Below are 9,435 nucleotides of genomic sequence, written 5' to 3'. Positions count from 1 at the left end.
ACGACTAAAGTTTGTTTTGCTACCACTGTGATCAGGATGTTAAAAAACAACTTCCACGGCGGCCTCCAAGCAATCAGTTTGTGGTAGTTGTTTGGCAGGCATGTTACAAAAAAGCTCCCCTTTTCTGAAAAACTTGAACATGACAAAGAGTTTTTTTGGTTATAAATACTCCAGCTGGGTGTTCAGTAAAACAAAGAATGAAAGTGAAGAAAAGTATCTTATGCCTGCTGTTAGGTATGGTGAATTATCTGTGATGCTGTGGGCCTGTTTCTAATCCAAGTAGTAGGAAAATAGAAATCTGGTGGGGTTTACCATAAAGCTGATCATCATTTGGTCTTCCAGCAGGATAATCATCCAAAACATATAGCCCAAGCAACACTGCATTGGTTTATCAGATGCAAATTCAATCTTCTTTCTCAGCGATCCCAGTCCCCAGACTTAAAAGTTGTAAGTAGTACAGATGAGATGTGAGAAAAGTATGAAAGGGAGGTTAGGCAGGAGGAGTGTTGCTTTTCAAGGGTTTAGTGTGGTGTGGGTGGCATGGAGGGGTTCCAGCATGTGGGCTGGGGTGGAGGGGGTTGTGTCCTTTTTTTGTATGTGTGGTCACTGGCATTTAGATCAGCTGACGGTAGAGCTGAGCTGGTTGGTGTGTCTCCCTGGGCTATCGTTGCAGTGGCCAGGGACTGCTTGCCGGGTGAGTTTGTTCCGTCGTGGTGTGGAGTCGGGGGGGTCCGTTGTGAGTACGGTGCTTTGTGGGGTCTGCTCTGTTGCGCTTGTGGGCGGAGGCTAGGGTGGCGTTACGTGGGGTCTTGCCTTGCCGCTGCGACACGCTGTGTGGCGCTGATGCAGCAGGGGCGCTTGGAGTGGGGCTGTGTAGAGCTTGCGCTGTGTGGATGTGTCTTCATCTGTTTTTCGGGTGGAGCTCATCTGTGGAGCTCACTTGTGGGGTGTACCTCTGTGGGGAGAGGATTCATGGCAGTTGGGATCGGGGGCATGTGTTCGATATCTATGTCCTGGTTGGGGGTGACCCTGTGGGGAAATCCATGTTGGGGTTCCTGGGGGGTTGGGGGCTCATGGGGTGGGGTCGAAATTCTTTGGGGGGTTGGGACTGTTTTGTCCTGGGACAGCTCTGGTTGGTGGGCTTGTTTCGATCAGATAGACCCCTCTTTTGTTCATGGCCCCCTCTCCGGATGGGGACGGAGGTCATTGGGGCTGGGGTTGGAGCTGGGGGTTGGGGTGTGTGCTGGGGTCATTTGGGTGGTGCCAGCACTAGTCTGCGCTGGTGCTGGGACAGTCTGCCTGTCTGCAGCCCGGAGGGAAGGGGACCACCTCCTGTGTCTTGTTGCCACCCTGGGGTATTGGTATCTGGAAATAGGAGTATAGAGTATGCATGGGGAGCGTGAGTGAGTGTATGACGTCCATTGTTGTGTGTCTTTACGTTGGTTGTGTGGGTGTGAGTGTTTTATCTGTCCACATGATGGTAGGAATGTGTGATTGTGACTGTGTGCCGTTTTTTGTGTCAGTTTGGGTCTCGGGCTGCTACCTCTCCTGGAACAGCTATTTTCTCCCTGCCACACTCTCCACTGGTGGCTGGTGTCTCTGTCCACTGGTGTTTTAGTGGTTCTCAAGGTCGGGGGCTGGGTGCTCGGTGTGTGCCAGCTCACTCCCAATGGCTGCTGGACCCCCTGGCTCTGTCGAGCCTCTGCTTGGGGGGTGATGTGCCCCAAGGTTGGGGCCTGTGGGCTCGTTGCTGCAGCTCCCTGTGATTTCTGCACTATGGCTGCGGAGTAGTTCCCCTGTGGCTCTCCTCTGCTCTTCTCTGGAGGGGGGATTGCAGTAGTTCCATAGTTCCAGCAGTGGTTCACCTGGGGTTCCCATGCAGTGGGGGGCCTTTGGATGTCTGTGGCTCAGATCTCCTCCACGTCTGTCTTGGGTCCTGGGTGGCAGGTCGGTACCTCCTCACACTCGCTATTGCATATTTTTATGGAGAAGCCTTACACAAGTGCCTTACACAAGTGCACTTGAATTCAGGTGTTAACAGATACACAGATGATCTATATTGAGCTGCAGTTACCACTAAATTCATCTTGCATTCATTAGCACCGTGCACTTTTCCTTAACAATACTGTTGTTATATATGTATTATATGTTTCTGCAGGTGTAGCAGCAGTCTTCTAGAGTGTTATCTTATATTCTCGTCATCCTTCTTTCTCTCCTCTATTCTTCTCTCCTTCTCTCCCTTTTTCCTTTTTGCCCAACCTCTCACTCTTTCTGGCTTCTTTTTTTCCCTCTCCATGTCAGTTGCAATTAAAATAATCCCATAGCAGTTTCTAACAAAGCTTCTTTTTATATATATCAAGTGGAGCATTATTGCATTAGTCATAATGCTCCACTTGTGAAAGTAAATCTGCTGGATTTCTTCTTGGCATGCAGACAACAATTCTGAGTGCTACTCTCCCAGAGAGGCCACGGTAAAAAAAAAAAAAAGGTTTATTGCTCAGTTGCTGTACTTCTTGCTTGCAGATGCTGACAAGAATATTAGAGCTGAGTTATATGGCCGCTATTTATCTTAATGGTCATGTATTTAAGAAAATGCTCTTGGACACACATTCACAAGGCATTTTTGAAAGGCATCTGTGAATATAAATACTGCTAACAGCTGACACACTTCTATTTAAGATGAGTGCTTTCATACCTGAATATTCACATTTTTAGTATTTTATTTGCCTTAGTACTTTGACTGCCACCACCATGTCTCACAGTGGAGATAATGTAATCATGGTGATATGGAATTTTAGTTTTCATAAATAGCTGACATGTCTACTGTGTTCTTTGGTCTTCATGTTGCTACTTGTTCACTAAAGTTTTCTACACATCTTCTGAGGTTTTTTCAGATCAACGTTATTTATACTGAGATTAACAGGGGGACTCCATTAGCTAATTATGTGACTTCTGAGGGCTGTTGGTAACACTGGATTTAATTTAAGGAGCAAAAGAGACTGAATATACATGCTTGCAAAAAATATTTAATTTTCCTTCTTCTTTAGAATTATTAGCGACTTTGTTTTGGTGTGTCACAAAAATATCCCATTAAAATAAATCAAAGCATGTGGTTGTTACAAGGTGAAATGTATATAAGGGGTCTGAATACTTTTGGAAGGTACTGTACCACCTGTTGTTTACTCAGTTCTTACTTTGGTAATTACTTTATATTTCTTAATTGCTGCATATTTATTGTGAAACCACTGTATTTCATTCATGTGTGTTACATCATTACTGAGCAATATTGTGAAGTGTTTAAATGTGATTGCTGTTCGACACATCAATGCATAATTATTTAGGGGGCATCTTGCATCTGAATGTTCTTTCTAAAATTATGCACAACTGCAAATAGCTACATTTAATAAGAAGTCAGCCCAATCTGCAACAATTGTGTGTTCAGTTACAGTTACAGTAACATTTTACAAAAAACGTATAGGTCCATGAATGACCCATTAGGGCTATTTGATAAGTTTAGTGCAGAAAGAGTCATCTGTCCTACAACGGAAGCTTGGCCTATGCAAAACACGACTATTTTTCATGGACTATAACAGCTGACTGATATTTCCAAACTGTTTCTATTTTAGCCAAGTGAGAGGGAAACTTTAACAGCACTTAAACCTTTTGGACTGATTAATTGCCCAAGTTCCTAAAGGCTGCAGAGTTAAGCTCAGAGTGTCCTGATCCTCCTGTGTTGTGTTTGTGTTTTCAGTTTCTTGCCTGTTTCTCTGAACTTTCCTGTTTTGTTGCTGTTATTCATTTTAGATTAGGTTCATAGTCATTTTTGTGTTTAAATATTTATGTTACTTCCCAGGATTTCTCCATGTACCTGCTCATCTCCGTTAATTAGCCTCTCTCCTTTAGTTGCTCTGCATTTTGCTCCCACCAGCTTCTCCAAATTCCATCTGATTGGATCTTCTAGTTCATTGGTCTATTCTCCACCCTGCCTCCATATTTACACTCTGTGGTTTTTATTCGCCACCACTGGATCCACCTGATTACTACCCGCTCCATGTCTGTGTACCTGCCTGTGTTCCATGTCCTGTTGCTCTCTGTAAGTTACCAGTTCTTTATTTTTAAAGACACTTCAATTCACGCTTTGTTCTGCACGTTGGTGCAACCAAACCCCAACAAACTATGACACAGAGTGTCATTAGAACCAGACCCAAACTCCATCAGAACCAGGAGGAATTCTCCATCAGGACCGGTTAGGAACCAGGAAAGAATCTCCTTCAGAATCAGGAGGACCCTTCTATCAGAACCAGGTCCAACATTCATCAGATCCAGACCCAAGCTCCATCAGAACCAGGAGGAATTCTTCATCAGAACCAGTTAGGAACCCTCCATCAGAACCAGGTACAAACTCCATCAGAACCAGGAACAAATCTCCATCAGAACCAGACCAAAACTCCATCAGAACCCAGAAGAATTCCCCGTCAGGTCTAGTAAGAGACCCCTTTTCAGAACCAGGTCAAAACTGTATCAGAACCAGTTAGGAACCCTCCATCAGAACCAGGTCCAACATCCATCCGAACCTGGAACAAATCTCCATTAGAGCCAGACCCAAACTCCATCAGAACCAGGAGGAATTCTCCATCAGGACTGGTTAGGAACCCACTATCAGAACCAGGTCCAAATTCAGTCAGAACCAGAAAGAAACCTCTATCAGAACAAGTTCCAAGTTACTTCAGAACCTGGAACAAATCTCCACCAGAATGGGACCCAAATCTTCATCAGATCCAGGAGGAACTTTCCATCAGAATCAGGACCAAACTCTATTGGAACCAGGTCCAATCTCTATCAGAAGAATGAAACCACTACTCTGTGACTTATGAAGATAAGACCATCTCCATAGGTCCCAGTGGAGCATCAAAACAGCGATCATTTGATGTCAGCAATTTAAACAGCTTCTACTGCTGTTCCAAAACCTGAACAAGAGTGAATAATTTTAAAGGACAATTTCATAGACTTTTGAATATAGGCTGTAGTAAGCATTAGCATTTTAGCTTTTTGCATAGTAGATGGGGTAAATTAATATCAGCCATCATGCTAGTGATAGCCAATAAGCCAATGTTAGCATTTTAGCTTCTGTTTCTCATCTCTCTTAGCTGAAGAACACTTTTGCCTTTTTTGGGCAATTTCTTGTTTGTTTTTGTGTTTCTTCAGCATGTTTGTTGTTAGTTCATTCTTTTTCTGAATTTTCTCCCATTTTTTATATTTTTTTAGCACTGACTTCAACTTCTTAGGCTATATTCTTGCTTCAGTCTATGCTCTTTCAACTCATCTTGCAGCTCTTTCCTGCTTTTTTAATGTTTTTGTCAGTTCCTGTATTTAAACAACTATTTCAAGAGGTTTTGAGGTAACTTCACCTTGTTACACTGTTTTATACCTGATAAATAACCTGAGAAAGAACGAACAAACTCTCCTCACTCGCTCAATTTTCACTCTGCCTATACAAATTATACATCACAACGTAGGATGCTCTTTTGCGATTAAGAAAATGTCACCCTCATTGACGTGGGACTAACAGTTTTCTGGCAACACGCCCCAAAGTGTGTTGCTTTGGTAGCGTGAAACAGATCAGATGGAGTTTTTCTTTGCTGTTTCTGCTATTTCTACTAATTTATCAGATTTCAGCTGATATTCTGCAGTCAACCTTAGCCACTTTATGAAAGCTTTCAAGTGGAGCTTAGCATTTCTGTTTTCTTCTAATTCTTTACATTTTCGTAGATTTTCTGCAGTCAATTTCAGCTTGTTTCTGGAAGCTTTTAGCTAAAAAATTCAGCTTACAGCATTCACACTGCATTTTCGCAGGAAATGCAAATTTTTCTAGTTAAAAATCTAAATCTGCCAGGAGTATGAATACTTTTAGGCTTAACTTTGTCTTCATCTTTAATATTGATAAAATGCATTAAAACTGGACAAAAGTCAGGATTGTACTCACCGATTTGGTCCACAACAGAGTTAGGATCTCTTTTCAAGTTTCTAAAATAATCCCACATAAATAAAAAAAATATTTATTGCGAGGACTGACAAGTTCAAAAGCTTCCTCTTGCTCTTGTGTTCTCTCTTCTTTGAACACTGCAATGGGAAAGAGCCTTGCTTTTCACAAGTGGCTTTCAAAACTGCTGTTACACAACAAGCTACAACAAGAAAGATTCCTTGCTGATGGGGCCTGCCCAGTTTTATTTTAGAGGAAATGGGTGTTTTGCTCTTCTAATTAAGTACCACCAAAACAACAATGATTAATATGTATATGAATATAAAGAGGAAAACATCTCTTAAGAGATATAGTTCTCTGTAATTCCTTTCACTGTAACACAAAGTGGACTAAAGATAGAGAACATGTAATGCACCAGGCTGTGGACCCAAAATTTAAGTCGGACATTGGGAGCAGTTTAAAATGTTTAATATAAGGAAGACTGGCAGGAGTCAGGAAACCTCTGCAGGAATAGACCGGAACTTCTTTTCTGGATCAGGATGGAGGGGTCAGTCCATTTTCTCCGATCCTTTCCTTCACACAGTGGTCCAGGGAAGAAGCCGGTGACTGATGACGTCACAATAGGTAACTAAGAGGATGGGACGTCTGCCGGCTTTAATTCCAATGGTGGTGCGGAACAGCTCGTCAGAGATCAATTCAAAATCCAATAGACAGACAGGGGTCATAAATGAGTGGGCAGAGGCAAGCTTCCAAATCCAAACGTTGGGCAGAACTCAGAGGTTGTGGCACACAACAGGGGTCGTTGTCCAGAAATCTGATATTCTGTAGGGATCTGGCAGGGGCAAGGCAAGACAGGAAGATCCAGGGCACAAAAGCGAGGTCAAACCATAGAGGTCAGGCAGGAACAAGAAAAGAGTGCTGGATAACGTCTGGCTAGAGTTGTTGATTATTTGACAAAGGACTGAGGGAAGAGGAGCATCTCTAAATACCTCAGTTCCCAGGTGAGGGGTTGATTGCAGCACAGCGGAAGGGCATGGCAAGAGTCAGAGAGCAGCCATGTCCAAATTATGACAGGATAGGGATATTTCCAAACCCTAGACCATGTTTGCAGAACATGGAGATTTCAAAATGCTAAATTATTACATTCAGATGTTTTCAGTTCTTATTTCAGAAGCTGTATGTCAGCTGTGCTGTGTGGTGATGTTTCACTATATTCGTACATTTACTTTTTATTAGATGCACTAGTGGTTTTTATTTTTGTTACTTTTTAAAGTAGGCACACGGGGAGTGGGATGTAGAGAGGGGGAAGGCATATGCAGGTCGGTACTCAAACCAGGGACAGCAGCATGGAGGACTGAAGCCGCTGTATATGGGTCGTGTGCTCTACAGCTCCACCACATAATTCATCACAGCATTGCTGTATCACTTTCATAAACCAAAACCACTGAGTTACAATATTCTGCCCCTCTCCCCAAAATAAAGGCAGTCTTTATCATTGCAGAACCTTTTTTTTTATACCAATCACCAACACTTTAATATACTACCACACTGACTATCTCAAATAGACACATTTTGCATCGCTGTAGACTCGAGTCACTCATTTATTGACCTTAAATTCAGCTTGATGAAATCACAAATGACGTTGACTTTATCTTTCACAACAAGGGCTGGTCACTTCACCTGGAGATGAGCCTGTTGACTTAGCAATCTTACACCAAATAGAACGTTTGTTATTAGAAATGTCTTGAACTAACCAAACACTAATATTTTCGGGTTAGTTTATTCCAACTAAACAGGATTCTGACAACTAAGACTGCATGTGTTAAGGTGAAAAAATTAGCAGAAGAGACACATGCACATAACTGAGCCCCGGTAATTTCACTAGTTAACATACATATCCATGTGATCATTTCAACTAATTGCAATTTATACAATGTGTAGGTCAAAAAATACAGACAGAGAGGCACAAAATGTCACAATAACAAAATGCTGTGTATACTGATCTTAAATTACACATGTACTATTGTAAAAGCACTCTGTACTGTTGTAGATGATAAATATTTTACTTATTTTTATTTTGTACATGATTGCAGTTTATTCTGAATAGTTTTAATGGAATGCTCATTATTTATTTATTTTTTACTCTTTACTTCTGTAAATAGATACACATACACTGCTCAAAAAAATAAAGGGAACACTCAAATAACACATCCTATATTTGAATGAATGAAATATTCTCATTGAATACTTTGTTCTGTACAAAGTTGAATGTGCTGACAACAAAATCACACAAAAATCATCAATGGAAATCAAATTTATTAACCAATTGAGGCCTGGATTTGGAGTCACACACAAAATTAAAGTGGAAAAGCACACTACAGGCTGATCCAACTTTGATGTAATGTCCTTAAAACAAGTCAAAATGAGGCTCAGTATTGAACCTGACATCCGAACTGTTAATAAGATGATTAAACTTTGTGATCCTATGCTTTGTCTCATGTAAAGAGTCCAATGTAGCTGCAAATAGCTTTCATATAAACAAAAAGATACACAAGCAGCCTGGAAGGTCAGAAATACAAGTTCTATTTAGAATCCAGCTGACCAGCTTAAGTGGGAAGGAGAGCAAAGAGTTGATGGAGATGAAACAAAATATTTCTCAGAAAAATGTAAGATCATGTGGCTGTAAACTAAAGTGTCAGTGTGACTAGTTCACACAACAGTTTATTAATCCCAAAACTGCAAAGGTACAAAGAGAAAAAATTAGTAATAAGTAAAGATATTCAAATACACTACCTAAACTAAAGACCTCAACTTTATTAATTTGTGCACGAAATACCAATGTGTCCCAACAAAATACTATTTTGTGCGCACAAAATATACATTTTTGCTCACGAAATATATATAATGTGTTCGTGAAATACATTGCTCAAAAAAACAAAGGGAACACTTAAACAACACAATATAACTGCAAGTAAATCAAACTTCTGTGAAATCAAACTGTCCACTTAGGAAGCAACACTGATTGACAATTAATTTCACATGATGTTGTTCAAATGGAATAGACAACAGGGGGAAATCTTTGGCGATTAGCAAGACACACTCAATAAAGGAGTGGTTCTGCAGGTGGGGAACACAGACCACTTCTCAGTACCGATGCTTTCTGGCTGATGCTTTGGTCACTTTTGAATGTTGTTGGTACTTTCACACTCGTGGTAGCATGAGACAGTGGCTCAGGTAGTGCAGCTCATCCAGGATGGCACATCAATGCGAGCTGTGGCAAGAAGGTTTGCTGTGTCTGTCAGCGTAGTGTCCAGAGCCTGGAGGCGCTACCAGGAGACAGGCCAGTACAACAGGAGACATGGAGGAGGCCGTAGGAGGGCAACAACCCAGCAGCAGGACCGCTACCTCCGCCTTTGTGCAAGGAGGAACAGGAGGAGCACTGCCAGAGCCCTGCA

General features: G+C 41.7%; 1 protein-coding gene across 4 annotated transcripts in view; it reads right to left on the bottom strand.

Annotated features, from left to right (window-relative positions):
* vwa11 (von Willebrand factor A domain containing 11) overlaps positions 1-6,115 on the bottom strand; it is a 44,184-nt gene extending 38,069 nt beyond the window's left edge. For 2 of the 4 annotated variants that reach the window (XM_047366786.1, XM_047366787.1), the window contains exon 1: positions 5,984-6,115. The gene's annotated coding sequence lies outside the window, so the exon portion shown is untranslated. The remainder of the gene's footprint in view (positions 1-5,983) is intronic. The other 2 variants (XM_047366788.1, XM_047366789.1) reach the window with 2 other exon arrangements.
* Between the last annotated feature and the right edge of the window lie 3,320 nt (positions 6,116-9,435).

Source organism: Girardinichthys multiradiatus, chromosome 5 (genome assembly GCF_021462225.1).
Source record: "Girardinichthys multiradiatus isolate DD_20200921_A chromosome 5, DD_fGirMul_XY1, whole genome shotgun sequence".
Taxonomy (NCBI): Eukaryota; Metazoa; Chordata; class Actinopteri; order Cyprinodontiformes; family Goodeidae; genus Girardinichthys; species Girardinichthys multiradiatus.
This window is presented reverse-complemented; position numbering and strand designations above follow the sequence as displayed.